The sequence below is a fragment of the Equus przewalskii genome, unplaced genomic scaffold, assembly GCF_037783145.1.
Source record: "Equus przewalskii isolate Varuska unplaced genomic scaffold, EquPr2 ChrUn-13, whole genome shotgun sequence".
Classification (NCBI taxonomy): domain Eukaryota; kingdom Metazoa; phylum Chordata; class Mammalia; order Perissodactyla; family Equidae; genus Equus; species Equus przewalskii.
The window spans coordinates 11,068,637-11,086,446 of NW_027228750.1; the positions used below are offsets into that span (position 1 = coordinate 11,068,637).

The 17,810-nt window shown below is 44.8% G+C and overlaps 1 long non-coding RNA gene across 2 annotated transcripts in view; it reads left to right on the forward strand.

Annotated features, from left to right (window-relative positions):
* LOC139081640 (uncharacterized) overlaps positions 1-17,810 on the forward strand; it is a 55,832-nt gene that overhangs the window by 23,158 nt on the left and 14,864 nt on the right. The window contains exon 4 of one of the 2 annotated variants that reach the window (XR_011536794.1): positions 15,633-15,769. The exons of the other annotated variant lie outside the window; for it this stretch is intronic. This is a non-coding gene — a long non-coding RNA (uncharacterized lncRNA). The remainder of the gene's footprint in view (positions 1-15,632; positions 15,770-17,810) is intronic. 2 annotated transcript variants of the gene reach the window in all.

The following is a 17,810-nucleotide window of genomic DNA, read 5'->3' on the forward strand; positions in this document are numbered from 1 at the left end:
GGTGGCAGCTGGACTAGATGACCTTGTGGTTATTTTCAACCCAAGGGTTCTTGTATCCTCTGAGGGAGGCCTCATTCCTGTTACTAATTTTGTCGTGTTTCCCATAAGGATTCTGTTGCAAAAGACTTCTGCCCTGATTTCCACTCCGAGGCCCCTCAGCTGGCTTCCCTTCCCTGCTGATACATCTTCGTCTTTAATACTAGAAGAGGTGAGGCCCCTGACCTTGATGTGCCAATTGAGCTGAGTTTCTCTCTCCTCCCAGCTCCTCCCTGGACCCTGCCCTTCCCTAGGGAGGTGCTTCATCATGTGGGGCTTGAAGTCAGGGACTGGTTGTCTGAGAGTAGGGGTCAAAGGGTGGGCCCAGGGCCTAGTTTGAGAGGAGGCCATGGCTGTGCAGCCCCACAGAGGAGGGGTGCGTCTCCCACCATGCACCTTCTTCACACTTGCTTCAGCACCCACAAGAGGGAATGTGGCGAGAGCTGAGGGCATGGCGGCTGTGGGCACAGTGAAAAATGCTCCATACTCCCTCCTTAGTGCTCTGCCCTTTCCACCAAGTCTTCTTCCCCAGGCTTGGGGTCTTGCTTCTGGCTTCTGCCATGATGATGCAGTGGGTTCTAGGAACAAGCGTGAAACAGAAGATGAGCCTCCCTTTGGGGCCCCTAAAGCCCTGGGTAGTCACTCAGTTGGGGGTAGTTGCAAAGCACAGGAGAGGATAAGAGGCCCACATGGCAGGGACCAGGGATGGGGGAAAGTAGGGGTGGATGATGAGAGCCAGAGAAGGACTGCACCCCCAGGAGAAGGGTGAATTGCAAACCCTGTCCTTTCTGGATGTTTCCAGAGATCCCTGAGAATGAGCCTTTTCTCTGTTCCAGGACAGAGACTCTCCTACTGTGGCACACAAGCTCCTGTGTTATTTGCTCCTCTCCCATCCTTCCAGCCTTGCCTCCATCTCAGCTGCCCCTCTCTCCTCCCCGTGTTGCAGCTGTGGGAACTTCTCACTTTCCAGTCCAGAGACCACGTATAGGCAGAAGGTCCCAGCCATGGGCAGGGGCGACTGTGGCCCTTCCCCAGGGTCTGTCTGGCCTCACATTGTCTCAAATCTGTGTCCCTATATGAAGTCATGTCTCACTCTGTGATTGCTTCTGGTTAGGAGTCAGGTGCTGGCCAAAGGGCAGTTTGTGCAAATCACTTGGGGTCATTATGATCCCCAAATAACTAGTGAATTTGGGGGCACATTGAGGCTTGGGGATGGGCACTGATGACGGTGAATCTCTTGTTTATTCAGTGTGTGTCACGGCACTCTACAGGCACGTCCAGGCCTTGGCCTGGCCTTTGGTGCTGAGCATTTAAAAAGTGGGCTGCTGCAAGGCAGAGTCGGGGTGGAAATGGAGCCAAAGCAGGACCCGCTCCAGACTTTGGAGCCTGCGGCCACTTGTAACATGCCCACGTGGAGTGTGGCAGCCTCGACTGGCTGTGACAGAAGAGGCCCTCCTGGGTCTCCAAATGGCATGTGTGTGCACACGTGTGTGTATGCGTGCACTTCTTGTTACATGCATGCTGTATTTATTTATACAAAAGTTCTTCTAAAATGCCTCTAAGAGGCAGCAGGTGAGAAGTGAGCTCGTGCATTGGGTCAGAATTCACAGTCCCACTGTCACCTGGGAAATCAAATGACAGGGAAAGGCCTAGGTGGGCAGGAGGGTGAAATGGCAAAGAGATGTCTGGGACCCGCTCTCTGGGGAGCGGGCTGAGTGGCAGGAGAGAAACTCAATCAAAGCAGCAACGTGTTCTGTCAGGCTGCTGGTTGGTCATGGGCACAAACAGCCAGGCTAGAGCAGGAGGCCAGAAGCCAAGAGCCAAATCATTGCCACCCTGGACACACAATCTTGCTGGTGCTGCTGTTCACCAGTGGCATCTTGTCCCTTCCCGGAGGTGGGAGCAGGAAAGAGAGGGCAACTCCCAGCTCTGCCCTCTCAATCTTGTGTTTTCCTTAGTCTCCTAGGAAAAGGGTGCCCCCTCCATGCTTCCTGAGCCAGAGGATGTACAGGTCTCACCATGACATGAAGTTTCCCCACAGCTCCTCTAGAACCAGGACCTGGGGACATTGTATTGCCTGGGAGAAAGAGCTGGGGGAGGGGGGCAGCATTAACTGACTCTCCCCTTTCTCCTTGGGGGAGGATAGGGACACTATGTCCTTATCATTGTTGTTTCAAAAATGCAGAGCAAGCTCCTAATTTACACTGCTTCTTCTGCCTTGACCCACTGAGTTGTCAGCATCCGTTCCCCCGTGGAGCTCGGTAACTGGAGGGAGCCATGACACCACCTCTTTTGCTGTGCCCTTCATCTGCTTCCTCATGGCCTTGTTCCCGCTTTGTCAATAACTAGGCACAGGGGACAACTGAGGGGAGGGGGCACAGGGACATGGTAGCCAAGGGGCACTTGTGCCATTTGATCTCATAACAGCTATTCACCTGCCTCCTTGCACAGTGGGCCATGGCTCACACAGCCTGTCCTTGGCAGGTGGTGACCTCTCCTCCGTCATTGGTGAGGGTGACAGTGTATACAGAGGGCGGGCTAGAAGGTGCAAAGCTTTATTTACAAGGCTCCCCAGACTCCTCGCCTGCAAATCCTTCATTCCACAAATGTTTATTGAGCGTTTACTATATGATAGGTGATGGGAATATAATGGTGTGATAGTGTGATATAATAAGAAATATATAATTGATCTTCATCCTGTTTCCTGGCACAGAACTACTAAAACCCTTGGAATTTCTTGAGTGATACAGGTAATAACAGGATCTTTTTTGATTCATAACAAGCCCCTTTCAAACAAACCTGAGTTTATGTTAATAAGATGACTGGTGGCTGGAAGCCCCTAGATAGCTTCAGGATGGGGGTTGGTTGCCAAAGGAACTAGCCATGAGCAGAGAGTTGGAACTTTCAGTCCCACTCCCTGAGCTCCAGGAAGGGGAGAGGGGCTGGGGATCGAATTAATCAACAATGGCCAATGATTTAATCAATGATGCCTATGTAATGGAACCTCCATAAACCCCCTAAACAATGGGGTTTGGAGAGCTTCTGTACCATCCGTGGGGACAGAAGATTCTGCACTAGAGACCCTTTCAGACCTCGCTCTATGTACTTTTTATCTGGCTGTTAATTTGTATCCTTTATAATAACCTTTATAATAAACAGATATAGTAAGTAAAGTGTTTCCTTGGGTTCTGTGAGCCATTATAGAAAATCATTGAACCTGTGGGGGTTATGGGAACCCTGATTTTTAACCAAGTCTGACAGAAGTTGCAGGTAACCTGGCAACTCACTTCTTGCAGTGAAGTGTGTAGGGGGAAGATCTTGCAGGACTGAGCCCTTAACCTGTGGAGTCTGTACTAACTCTGGGACGTGTCAGAATTGAATTGAACTTGTAGGACACACACTTGGTGTCTGCAGAGATTTAGAGAATTGCTTGGTGTAGAAAACCCACACCTTTGGGGTTAGGGGTATTGGTAACAGAAAACAGCCCATTAAACGGTGAACAAGGCAGCCATGGTCTCTGTCCTCATAGGTCTTTAGATCTAGCAGAGGAGCTAGACAAGCAAACAGCAAAGCTCTCAGACCCCATCTCTTATCACTTTTCCCACTATTTCCCCCATTCCAGTTGTTCAGGCCTCTCTTTGGTTGATTACAAATGCCAAGCATGCTTTGCGCTTTCTGAGACCTCTGCTTAGAATGCTCTCCCCATGGATTTCCTCCAGCCTCATCCTTCCTTTCACCCAGGTCTCTGATCCCACGATACCTTCTCATAGAAGCCTTCTCCAGCTTGTCCATCTAAAATAGCATCCCTGTTACTCTCCAAGCCCTGACATTGCTTTATTTTTTCCTGCTGAGCTCTTACCACCTCCTATTATATTACATATTTATTTCTTTACTCATTTATGGTCTGTCTCTGCCAACTGGAATGCAAGCTCCCAAGATCAGGCAGGCTGCCTGCAATGTTCACTGGTGCATTCCCGGTGCCTGAAACAGTGCCTGGGACACAGAGAGTAGAAGCTCACTAGACATCCGTTTATTAAACAAAATAAATGAGTGAACCACACAAATGATTTCTAAATTACAGCTGTGATAAGTGCCTGAAGGGAGAAATTATAGTCTGTAAGAGCACATCACCAAGGGTGAGTGCAGTTCTCATGATATAAACAGGGGTCCTGAAGGGTCTCTTGTGTTGGGTTTGATGACTTGACAAGCAGGTGCTGGGGGTGGGACCTCGCCTCTGTTGCAGAGATGCTGAATCTAGTTTCCAGTGGGTCCCCGCCACACTTAGCCTCTCAAGCTGTACTTTCCAATACATTAATCATGAGGCATGTGTGCCTATTTAACCTGAAACTAATTAAAATTAAATAAAATTAAAAATTCCCTCTCTTAGTCCCACATTTCAAGTGTAACTTAGCCACATTTCAAGTGCTCAGAGCCGCAGGTGCCTAGAGGCTCCCATATGGGGCTGCACTATAAGATACAGACTGTTTCCATCATCGCAGATAGTTCCATGGGGCAGCGCTGGTCCAGAGTGTGTTTCAAACCAGAAGGCCAATAGGTACGGCATGAGCTAACTGCCACATTTGGCATCTTTATCCATTCCATTAACAGTACCAGAGAGAAAGAGAGAAAAAGAAACACGAGACATAGTTACCAAGGACCCCCATGGAATCACGTTATATTTTTTGTGGACTTGCTCTTTGCTCTGAATCACAAAACGACCTCCCCACTATCTCTACTCCTGCCCCTGCCCCTTACCCTAAGAAACTTCTCTTATCACAACGCTGAGCCCAGAAACAGAATCCAACAAATGGTTACTCTTATTCATATACTCACTTTTCATGCTAAAAGGAGAAGGATGAGATGCTTTGATACTATCTGGGTGGGAGGAACAAAGGAGGAACTCACTTAGACTTTGGATGGAGGCTCATCTCCAATTCCTCACACCATTGCTGAGAAGCCAGGAAGCTGGCGCATTGGTACCTTTCCAGGTTAAAGTATAACATCCTCAGGAGAAAACTGTAGAAAGAGAAGGCCCCTTGAGCTTCCAGAGCAAGATGGTTGGGCAGGCTCAGAAATCTGCACTTGGTAAGCAGGACGTTTTAGGATTTTTGCTTTCTCCTTTGTGCTCCTTTTGTACTTTAATTTTTTTGATAAGCCCAGCCAGGCTTAGTTGTGCTAAGGATAGCCAGAGACAGAAGATTTTGTCCCCATTTGTGCTGGAGCATTCAAGGGGATGCAGCCATTTCTGGGGGCAGGGTGGAGGCAGAGGAATTTTCCATGAGCAAGTCCCAGAGGGAAAGTAAAACCCTGACAGGTGATATTGGATCCACTTGGTGAATTATTTCTTCCTGCCTGGAGCTTCATCTTCTAGAGCAAAACCTTGGCTGTTTTAATAAGAGAAGTGATAACAGCAATAGGATATAAGCCTGAGGTCTGGTAGAACGCAACACCTGTGCCACATACAACCATGGCAGTGCATGGAAATCACCCACTGGCATATATTTCAGGCCCTGGTTATATGACCAGAAATGAAGAAAACTCAAAGGTGGTATTATTAATATACATATGAATTATTTGCCATCTCCTATTTGTAATAAAAGTTGAGAAATACAATTACAAATATTCCTCGTGAGATTGTATGTTAATATTAACTTCTTATAATCCTTGAATAAGTGCAGGATAGGTTTTTCCAAGCAGTTCAGTGTGCAAGTTTATTGGCAACTATGTGTGAAATGCTCATTTCCAGGGATCAATTACAAGTGATGAATTCTGTGTCTGTAATAGGCTTTGTCATAGCCATTGTTTCACTCGCCTCTAACTAGCTAGCCCTCATGGTGTCACTCTGATGACCAGGGAGCAAACAGGAAAAATGAATCATCAATCAATTTAATGCTATCCTTTTCTTTCACACAAAAACCTCCACTCAGCTGATGATGACTGACATAAAAACTAAATCCATCTACTTTATCACTCCTCTCCAAAAGGACATGTCTGAGAGGCACGGAGGAGAAAATATGTAGGATTAGTCTTACCTTTAGTCACTGGTCTGCTGTTGTGCTAAGAATCTATCCACTTGGGGGAAGACAATCAACTGTGAGAATATTCCTGCTGCAATTTGGTGCAGGTTGAGCATCAAATGTAGAGATGTGAATCATAAGTAGGATCTTTGGGAGTAATATTCTTGGAATATCCTGTTTAATATTATGGAAAACATCTTAAAATAAGGACTGAGAACATGGGTTGGCCATTCACTCACTCATTCATTCATTGAACAAATATATATTGAATACACATTACATCTCAAATGTATGCCCAACACTGAGGACATAGTGATGTGCAAGACAAAAAAAGCAAATTCTTGCCTTCATGGAGCTTACAATCTGGTGGTGAAGACAGACATTTAATAAGTAAACAAGTAAGATAAACATTACCAGAGGGGAAGCATAGAGAACATATCACTCCACCATGACGGTCCATGGCGGTGGTAGTGAGTGATGTCAGGGCCCTTTCTGAGGAAGAGATGTTTCAGATACCATACAAAGGGTGGGTAGGATTTAGATAAATGGACATGGGGGCAAAAGACAGAAAGGTATATGTGTGAGCCCCAGGGCAAGAGGGGACAGGCGACATTTCTGAAACTGAAATAAGATATGAATGGCTGGTGCAGAGAAAACAAGGGGGAGAATGGCACATAATGACCCTGGAGAGATTGGAAGGAGTCAGATCCCAGATAGCCCTGTAAATCATGATGAGAAATCTATAATTACGCAAAAAGAAATGGGGAAACAGAGAATTCTAAACACAGAATGGAATGCTTTAGAAAGATCTCTCTGTGTGCAGCAAGAATGATTAGAAGGGTCTAAGACCAGAGGCATGGGGTCCAGTTAGGAGGTGAGTACAGCAGTCCAAGTGAGAGACAATGGGTGTTTGGACTAGAATGGGAGCTGTAGATACTTAGAGAAATGGTCAAGTTCAACAGATACCCAGAGATAGAACCCACAGCACTTACTGATTGATTAGATGGAAGGAGAAGTGAGGGCAGAGAAGGAATCAAGGATGACTCCCAGGCTTCTGGCTTAAACAGTGGGGTGGATGGTGATGCTCTCACTGAACCAGGGTACACTGGAGGAGGAGCAGGTTTGGGGAGTTGGAAGAATATGAACAATTGTAGTTGTGGAAATGTTGACTTTAAAATACTTAGAGAACATCCAAATAGAGATGTCCAGTAGACACTTTGATATATGGCTCTGGTGCTCAACAGAAGCAAGGCTGCATATCTATTCCACTTTTATCTCCAGTCTTCTACTCATTTAAACAAAGAAACATGTTATAGACAATGCCTCTGGAAAATGACTCATGAATTATAAAAGTAGAGGTTAAAAGATACCTTAGCAGGTTAAAATTCAACCTCTGGGAAATTATCCCAAAGAAATTATCCAGAGAAAGAGAAAACCATGTACATTGAATTCTGGTTTCTAATAGCAAAAAATTGGAAAAATGTTCATACCCAACAAAAGGAGCTGGTTAAATAAATTATAGTATACCAACAAAATAGAATATTGTACAATTACTAAAAACAGTAATTATGGATATCTTATAGCAGCTTAGAAAAATGCTTCGTCATTTAAAGCTAAACAGCAAGATTCAAAAATCTATTTATGCTATGATTATAATTTTGTAAAAAGGATCATACATGGACAACTCCTTGGGTCTTGAACAAAGAAAGAGTGGACTTGCTTAGTGATGGAATTATGGTGATTTTTTTTATTTGTTAAAATGTTGTTTTTAAAGTAAACATGCTAAGCAAGTAAGATAAATATTGTTTTTGTTTTTGAAGCCAATGAGTTTCTATCTTAGATCATTGTAGGCAGTGTCTTGCTGAGTTGGGGACAAGGAGTTCAATAGTTGTGCACATCTCAACGGACTTTTTAAACAAGAATTTTGTCTCCCAGGTCAGCCCACATTACTCAGGAGTTTCATTTCTGAGCGTGTCCTAGTTTTTCCACCAAAAAAGAAGTCTGAGCTCATTGGATGACACGTGAGTCTCCATGGAATCCCTGTGGATTCCATCCTTCAGGACCAGATCTTTCTTCCCAATCGCTTTCCAATCTCTGGAGACTGGGAAATTGAACACATAATTGACTTCTTCTCATTCTTTTTCCTCTGCTTCTGACCTGCCTCAGGAACCTAGTAAGAATTAATGGTCAAATGGCCAAAACAGGTTCTCTTCTGTTTTGTTCAATGTTTTCAACATCTGCCTCATAACAAAGGCCCCTCAGTGAATAACTGCAAATGATCATAAAGATGAGGTACCAACGGTTTCCAAAGAAGAGGTGCTCCGTAGATACCGGATGCCTATTGTTACCGTTCTTGTCTATTCAATTATGCTCTTGGCAATCCACAAGGGATTCGAGGGGCTTTGCTCACAGGGGAATCTTGTGTGATGACAGTACCAGTAACAGCTGAGCCAGAATGCAAACCTCCTGGGTCAGACGTCATCCTGAAATAGGTTGTGAGCAAGATAGCTGTACAGGCAGGATCCTTTGTTTTTCAAAAAAGAGAAACTAAGCCTGGGAACTAGTATGGAAAATGAACTCTGATGGCAATGTACAGGGAGGACAGATTTCATGCTTTTGAAGTAAGCTGGGCTATGTGGCAAAGAAATCAATGCCAATGAAATAATGGAACATAAACCCTCAGAGGTAAAAGAGCTCTTTTTATTCTGGGAGGAAAAAACAAAACCAAGCAAAAATGGATTTAAAATGTCCTTGTAGTGTGTTTATGACAAATGGAGAATTAAGCAGATTGGCTGGGTGGGTTTGCTTGAAAGAGATAAAATGGCTGAATGTTCAGCCGCTCCTGTTTTTCTCTAAGGCAGCCAACGAGAAGGGTGCAATGAATGCCACAGTGGGGTGGCCAGGTGAGGGGGGAGCTCAACAATGGAGCCAGGCAGAGCATTGCTGCAAGCAGAATTCCTGTTCCAACTGCTCTCTTCCTCGTGTTGGGAGCGCTTTCACTTGTCTTTCTAGGATGTGATGTTCCTGTGGGAAGTTTTGAGATCTCATGTCTGTTAGGATTGCCTGCAATGCCCTCATATAATAGCTGCCTGGGTTTGTGATTTACAGTTGGCAAAGGGATGGTTTAGTGTTTTTGTGAATGCCCAATAACTTTATTATATTTTTAACTTTTTGTTTTGAAATCAATTTAATGTTAAAAGTTGCAAAGATAGTCCAGAGAGTTCCCATCCGCCTTTCCCTAATGTTGACACCTATTATAGCCATGGTATATTTTTCATAACACAGAAATTCACATTGGGACAGACATTATTCAGATTTCACCAGTTTCCACTAAAGTCCTTTTTGTGTTCCAGGATCCGATTCAGGATGCTGCGTTGCATTCAGTTGTCTGGTCTCCTTATCTTTTCCAATCTGTGATAGTTTTTCAGTCTCTCTCTGTTTTTCGTGACCTTGATACTTTTAAAGAGTACTTGGTCAAGTGTTTTGTGGAATGTCCCTCAATTCGCATTTGATCTTTTCTCATGATTAAACATATAGATTTGGGGGAAGCATGCCATTGAGGTGAAATGCCCTTCTTTCCAGGAGATAGCAACATGATATCATCATGACTTACTACTGGAGATGTTAACCTTGACTGGGTTAAGGTGGAATCTTCCAGGTCTCTCCGCTGTAAAGTCACTGTTCTTCCCTTTCCACACTCTATTCCTTCGAAGAGAGACATTAAGTCCAGCCCACCTCCTCCCGCAGGGGAGGAGGAGGAGTCAGAAGCATCAAAGAGTTTGTGGACATATGCTGAAACCACCACAGTAATTAATAAATCTTTTAGGGGAGTTACTTTGAATCCAAATAGTTTTATTATTTTAAAATTAGATTTCCTTTTTTTCCTGATCACAAAAGTATAAAACAGAAAACAGAAATCTTGCCAATCTCATGGACAAAAACCCAAATCTCACCAATCACAATGTGTGTGTGTGTGTGTGTGTGTGTGGTGTGTATGTTTACTATTTGGTAACTGACTTCCTAAATTTGGGATGTTGAAAATGTACTTTGATGCACAGTTATATTCAGGAAGACCATATAGTATGATATGACTCATTCATTGTCCAGCCCCTGCCAAGAATGGGTGCCTAAGATCAATACCATTACCAGAGGCTTAAAAATATATAGGCTTCTAATATAAAACCACGCAATGGAGCAAAACTCATCAAGATTGAGGTTGTATGTGCTGAGATGGGATTCGAGTCAGGGGCAAGGAGCAATCCTCTAGACCCCAAGCATGACAACCTCACCTTCACCTCTTGACCTCTAAGGCAGAGACCAAAGCCACAAACCTTCCACAGTGAAAACTGAGACATTTAGACGTTCTAGAAGGCCAGCTTAAATCTCATTCAAAAGTGTTTGATTTTCACTGACTGAAAGAAAATTCAAATACTTTCCTCATCATTTTAAGAGCCCTCACCTGGGGGTGGGGGCAGCCCAGCCGGTAACAATTAGGACTCATTCCATAAATGCCATGTCTTAAAAGAATCATAATTTGAATATTTTTTCTAATATGAAGAATGTCCCAGAAATATTATAGTGAAAGATGCAGGAAAAAATTAGCTGGTGTAGAGGTTACAAGCACCTTATCAAATTTACATTGAATGTCAGTCAGTCCTAAAAGAAGTCTAGAGTCCTGTTGCCGTCACAGCGTGGAGTATAAAGAAGTTTTAAAAGCTTGTAGGTGGCACAGGTGGTCCTTCCACTGTCTCCCTTTTACTTTTCTTAAACTGACTGGCAGGTCAGTTGTATTGAGGGTCAAGGAAAATACGTAAAGTCAATATTGCAACCCCTAAGAGATCTGTTTTTCTTTCTTTCTTTTTTTTACTGTTGCTCTATATTGATTGGCAGAAATTTGGATTTCTCTCTCTCTGCCTCTCTCTTCTCTTGCTCTTTCTCCCTGGTTCCCCCTCTTCAGGACTCCAGACAAGGTTAAGGAGTAACAAAACAATACTTACGTCATCGAAGACATTTGGTAAGTGAATAAACAACTCTCTGTGCCTAGAATTAACACCATGTTGATTTTGATGGAAATATTAGACTCCCAACACGTTAAAAAAGAAAATGCTAGCCATTTCTTTTGTCAAAGTCCTTAGAGTGGATGAGCTTCGGGGTAATCACCAAGAACCATGTGGGCGACATCTGAGTGGTTGCCACAGCACATGAGAATCACCTGGAGGCTGTTTAACCCAGAGATTGCTGGGCTCCATTACCAGAGTCTCTGATTCAGTAGGCTCTGGGTGGGACCCAAGAAGTTGCATTTCTAGCAAGTTCCTAGGTTATGCTGATGCTTTTGGCCCAAGACCACAATTTGAGCTGCCTTCTATAGATTGAGCTATTTGCGTAGATTATTTTCTGCACAGGTTGCACTGCTGACTAAGTGGATATGATGAACTAATAATGCAACACCAGGAGAAAACAAAATTCAGTCTGTCTCGCTACAATTTCCTTCTAATTAACATCTGCTCTCTCTTGGGCTCTCTTAAAAAATATTTTGATGTTTGTATTTGTAACCACCCCCAAAATGAGCTTGATGCAGAAGTTCATTCAATTGCCAAACATTTTGTTTGTGATGAGAAAGGATCTTCCTCCTTTTTCTAAGTTGAGAGATGTTTGGTTTTGTCTGGGGTGGTGGCTCGAGCAGGCGTTTCTTTCTCACTGGCATCTGGCAGGCTGCACTGGCCCGGAATTTTTGGATCTTTTCTCACATGTTACCCTTCAGAGTCATGAGGTTATAGAGCCTGGGGCTTGCTTTGTGTTTCAGGGATCTTTGACAATTGAAACTGTAGCTCTTTTAGTCTCTGATGAAAATCTGTGACTTTTGGAAGTCATAAAGTCATCAAATGAAATAGTTTTGGATATACTACCAACCTTGGCTTTCTTCAGGGATGTGATCGAAGCCTTATCAATTCTCCAACTTGAGAACTCCAAATATAGTCTGCGCCCCTTCATTCTCACCTCAGTGGGCCACTCTGGAATGTAGCTTCAGGGAAACAAGCCAAAACAAACCCAAAAACACCTTAAGAAAGCAGTATAAAGAGTTCAGAAGAAACAGAAAGTGAGAGCCAAAGAGGTTTTCTGGAATATATCACTGGTGACCAGAAAAGAAGGGGAAAATGAAATAGTGCAAGACATTGAATGATTCCTTGCTCGCTGGATGGTTACTTTTAGAGGGAGTTGCAAACAGGGGCTTGAAATGGAAAGGGCTAAATTATATCCTTACACTTTAGTGCATAAGCAAAAACAATGCCCATTTTGGCAACAGAAATAGCTGGTATGGAGCCAAGAGCAAGGTTCATTATGGGTCTGGGCTGGCCAGTGCCCAGTGTAACTCATCAAGCATGTAAAGCTGAGGCCGGCAGTTGGTCAGACAAGTAAGAACAGGACCGAGCTTAGAGACTCCTGACTGAGGCGGCCGGCAAGGGTGGGGAGAGGATTAACTTTATTGAGCACTCACCGTGAGCCTGCTTGGGTTAGGAGTGCATGTGTGTGTGTTGAGAGGTGCGGTGGGGTGAGGTTAGAGAGGTACTTCAGAGAAAAAAACAAGCAACGGCATGTTGCCAGATAAAATACAGGACACCTGGTTAAATTTGAATTTCAGGTAAACAGTGAATCTTTGGGACATCCTTACACTAAAAAAGTATTTGTTGTTTATCTGAAATTTAACTGGATGTCCTTTATTTTTATTTGCTAAATTTGGCAGCCCTAAATTCAGGAGGCTCAGGTCAGATAAAGCAGGTGGGCAGCATCCTAGCTGAGGTGGGCCACGCAGCACTCACGGTTTCCGCTCAGGAGGCAGGCTTGCTGTGGAGTGCTACGGAGGCCCTTGGTCAGTGGGGGAATCAGGGCACCCACTTTCACCAGGTCTGGGGTGAAAGGTGTAGACAACACTTATGTGTCCAGCCAGACTTTGGCCTGACCTGATTATGGACTGAACAGTAATCTTGAAACCCTTCACACTTTTCTAGTGCTTGTGTGTGTGTGTGTGAAAGCAAGAGAAGGGGCCAAGGTGTGACCTCAGGCAGAGACTCTAAGAGTGACTTCTCCTTAGCTAGCTAGTAAGTGTGACCTACTGGGGGAAGCAGGGGAGAGGAAACTAATGGCATCTACTCTGGGCCAGGCAGTTTTTATTTGCTCTGTATTTCTTTTCACAACAGCCACCAGGAAATAGAGCAGTGGCAGTGCCTAGCAGCCCGCCAGCACCCTAGTCCTTATGAGAGCTGTCTCACTTCTCTCTCCTCCCTGGCCCCCATGAACACATCCAAAGCCTGGACTTGGCAGCTCAGGTTTCCACATGAATCTTATTATCTAAACTGAGCCTGAAGCCTTGGAATGGGACAGAGAGACTGAGCCCCTTCATTGTGAGAAGAAAAGTTAGAAGGTCATATGGACTCAGAAGATTGGTCTGCTCTTTTAGGTGGCCAGACCGACCAGTGCATGCTGTTCATTCTGCAGAGAAAGCCAGTACACAGAGGGAGCAGGAGAATGTGAAAGAGAGAAGCAGAGGAGGAGAGAGACAGAGACAGACAGAGATAAACTATTGGCAGATGCACAGTTCAGCGTCCTTCTTACTACTGGCCTGGCAGAAACACAACTCCTTTATAATTCATTTCAATTTTGTTTTTTTACTCTGAATGGCTTCTTGTTCCTCACAACTAGTGTGCTGTAAACTAGTCATTATTATCAACTCTCCTTTCCAGCACATCACATAGCAGATAAAGGATAGACTCTGAAATTGACCCCAATGTGGCCAACTGCAACAGTCCCTGCTCTGCCTGCTTCTGCTGTGACTGCTCTCTCTGAAGCACCCCACTGAGTCCACTTCTGTCGTGGCAGATGATGGGTGTCAGGTGTTTCATCTTCCTCTTTGCGTGGACCACAAAGGTAGCAAAGATTTACCCAGAGGCAGAGACCTGGGATGTGAAGGAAACAGGTGCTCAGGTCAAATACTTGAAAGCGGAAGTCTGGGCTGGGCTTGTCTAGTAGGTGAGACCAGGCTCTCCGAGCCACATGGCCGCCAGAAAAGCCAGAGGTGTTAGCGAAGGCATGGATGACTTGGGTCTGGTCCTCAGGCTCCTGAAGGCTCAGAAGGTTTAAGTGAGGCGGCAGCAAGGTCAGTGAAGTCAAAGATAGAATGGTTCCCAAATGGTGCCATTGACTGCACAGGCCCCCAGGATACAGTGAGGACACCAGGCTGAAATCATTTCTGCACTCAAGAACTTACAGTTTAGTGGGGAAGGGCATTAGAAACAAACAACTATAACTAAAAATTAACTAATGCCAGTGATTCTTGTGCCATGGAGGAGAAGTTCTGACTATAATGAGAGAAGGGATAATGCAGTCACTCAGAGCTTAGTGTGACCCAGCCTAAGAGGGAGCCGTGGCCTCCCCCAAAGCAACATACAGACCCTTCAAATCATGGGCTCAGAATTTGTCTTGAAGGTTGGGAGATCCACTCGTAGGGTAAACTAGTAGGAAGGGAGAAGGGGTAGATAAAAGCTAAATTTTGTAGGTTCCTCTTGGATTTCATTTTTCCAACCCATCCTTGATGGTGAAGTGTTTGACTAGCATGTTGATGAAGTCACTGAAAGTAAATTATTCACAGTTCACCTGAAGACTAAATTGCTGAATGATCAAATTACTAAAATTGGTCAGATACATTCCTTAAGTGGATCTGGAATAGTTTGTCACAGCCATTTTGCGGACGTGGGCAAAGATGGGGCAGAAAATGAAGAGAAGAAATAGAGAGAAGCAGGGGTAAAGGATCTCAATTTAGAAGGGTGGCAAACTGTATTTAAGGGAAATATTCTATTTGTGCATAAAACTTCTACCCTTCAAAATGTCCTGGGCATTTAAGATGTGAAATCCATAGGAAATTGACATTCAACTTAGAAGAGTCTGACTGACGTCATAGCTAAATGTTAAAGTAACAGCCTCAGAGAATCCATGGCTAAACCAGTTTTGTGGCTAGGTCTCTCAGCAAATAGATGATTTGAGGAATTGATTTTTGGCAAATTGGTTAATCAGAGTGGTGGCTTTCAAAAATGTGGTGACTCTGAAGACTGTCTGGTTTCCATTTGATTTGATCCATTTACTTGTCAGGACTCTTCCTTTCCAGGACGGAAACTCAAAATGGCTTTGGCAAAAATAGTAATTTACTGGAAGTATTTGGGAGTAGCCTATGCAATTGAAGGAAGGGTCAGACAGCTAAGGGGGAAGGGCAGAACTGCAGTGCGTCCTCAGGAGCAGCTGGCCCAGGGACTGGCTGCCCTACTACTGGTGCTTCTGCCATGAGGCCGCTGCTAGGCCCTGCGCCTCACATCCCAGAGCTCCCACCCCTGAAGCGGGACCAATTCTCTGCCCAGTTTTGGTTTGAAAATTGCAGAGAAGTTCTCTGATTGGCCCGCCTGAGAATAGTGCCCAAGAGCAGGGTGAGGCAGAGTTCCCAGAAGAGGAGCATGGTGCAGATAGACAAAAGACATGTCCCTTACAGGCCTCGTGAGAAGCTGGGAAAGTCATCCTTGTCTTTTACACCCACAGTGCAGTTCTTGTTGATACAAAGGGACAAAACCAGCCAACTCCCCAAATGAACAGGGTCTCAAGTCTCTTGTCTCCACCTGTCACCCCTCCACCCTTCACTCTGAAGATGGCAGTCAGCTCAGCTCAGTGGACAGCAGGTGGGTACTGCTAGTGGAAAGAGAAAACCGGCTGGCCAGATTGGGCCCCACTTTGAACATGGCAACGGCTGTTTACTAAATTCCACAGGGGCTTCTTTCAAAGGGGATGAAAAGAGGGAGAGGGTCAGGGACACAGCTGAGGGGCTCTGTGGAGCTCACCAGGGCTCAGTGGGAATCGAGGCTGCCTAACCGCCTTGAGCCTGACCCAGGGAGTGGGCAGGTGTGCTGAGCACATAATGCCCTTGATCTCTAGGAGAAATGGTGAAGAACCAATCAGGCAGCAACCTCCTGCCAAGGACTCCATTAGCTGGCTCTGGTGGCTGCTTCTGAAGTGGCAGCCGCTGGCTCCGCTGGCTCTCTTGTTCACGGAGGACATATGGGCCAGGCAGGGATCAACCAGAGAACATCTGGCACAGGAACTAATCAAGCAGCCCCAATGACTAATTTAGGAGTGTTGCCTCTCCATTGTTCTTTCTGTGCCCCATGCAAAGGTCACCCAGTATAGCAGGCTCAGAGAAGCCGCTGACCCACCTTCGGCAGTCCCCAGGATCCAACTTATTTTCCTTCAAAAGGAATCGATAGCTCCTTCTTTGAGGGTAGAAACAGCAGCTACCTATCACTGAATCCTGAACTCTCCCATGCACAGATAGCCCCTCCTTGCCAGCCCCTAGGCACCCCTGTTTCTTATTAGCCATTTATCATCCTGCTGCGAAAGGCTCTCTCTCTTTTTAAAAACTCTACTGAATTCAAGTGCGACATGTTCTATTTCTGCAACTGAGCTTTTTCTCCTTTTGGTTCAGATAAAGGAAATAGCAAATATTAAAGAGCATGAGAGAAAGAGCATGCCTGGACCATTAATAGGCAAGATTGCCTGTAGTCCTGACTTTGGTGGTTAATATAATAGCTTCCAATGCTGGTAAAGATAGGGCTCAGCCTTGCCAGAAATGATCTTTAAATTAAATACCTATTTTCTTTTAAATTATCTTTAATGGCACAATACAACCATATAATTTTCAGCCTAAAAAGAAGGTTTGGTAGGAAATCTGATCTTACCCATAGTCTCTTTTTTGGGTCAGGATCACACAGCCGACAGCTTATTTGTAAAGTTCTCTACTGGAAATGATACACCCTTCCTTGAGAATTTATTCTAATGTGTTAAAGGTGTGCTGTGGAATAAGCGACGTCTTCTGTGTTTCACTGTGTGCATCCTAGCTCACTGATAGCACCCACCTGGCTGTCATAGTAGCAATGCCTCCTGCTTCACCTCCTTACCTGGTATCACACTCTCCTGGGACTGTGGGTGCCCAGATTCATGGCTTGCAAGGGTTGACATTTCTAATGTTGGTCAGTCAAGATTACTCCTGCCTTGGAAACACCTAGAAATATCTCCTGATCCTATTCCCAGCAGAGAAAACATATTCCATTTCCAAAGTACTAAATTCCCAAGGGGAGCAAATCCTAGGTTTCCATATTGTTTTATCCTGCTGGCCCCAGGCAGCTCCTGGGTCCCAGGAGTGATTGTGGAGTTACCTTCTTGGTTATCTTTACTGGATTTCTTCATGGCAGCATAGCCCACCTCCCTCCTTTCACTGACATAGATGGCTATCCTTTATCAGGCAGACTGTTCTGGGCAGGTAGATGATCACTGGAGTGACAAGAGAGATGGAATCTAGTCCCAGCTCAGTCATGACCTTGCTGTGTGCTCAGAGACAATTTGTAACCTCTCTGGACTTCTGTATCTGTACCTGCTTTTAAGACATATTAATATAGATCTCATTTGGTTATCACATAAGTTGGGAGTGTCTAACAGACTCAGGGAAAGCTATCCTTCATAAGCAAGGTGAGGATAATGAACCAACATGTGTTTTGGAGGCCCTATATTCTAGTGTTCAGAGCATTCCACTGTGTCTTAGCTGTTCTAAGCTACTCAGAGACATATTCATTAATCAAGACTTCCAATGGATTCCTCCAGATTTCCTCAGAACTTGGCAAGAAGACAATGCAAGGCACTGTCTGGAGCTTGTTCCTCTTGGTTGCGTGA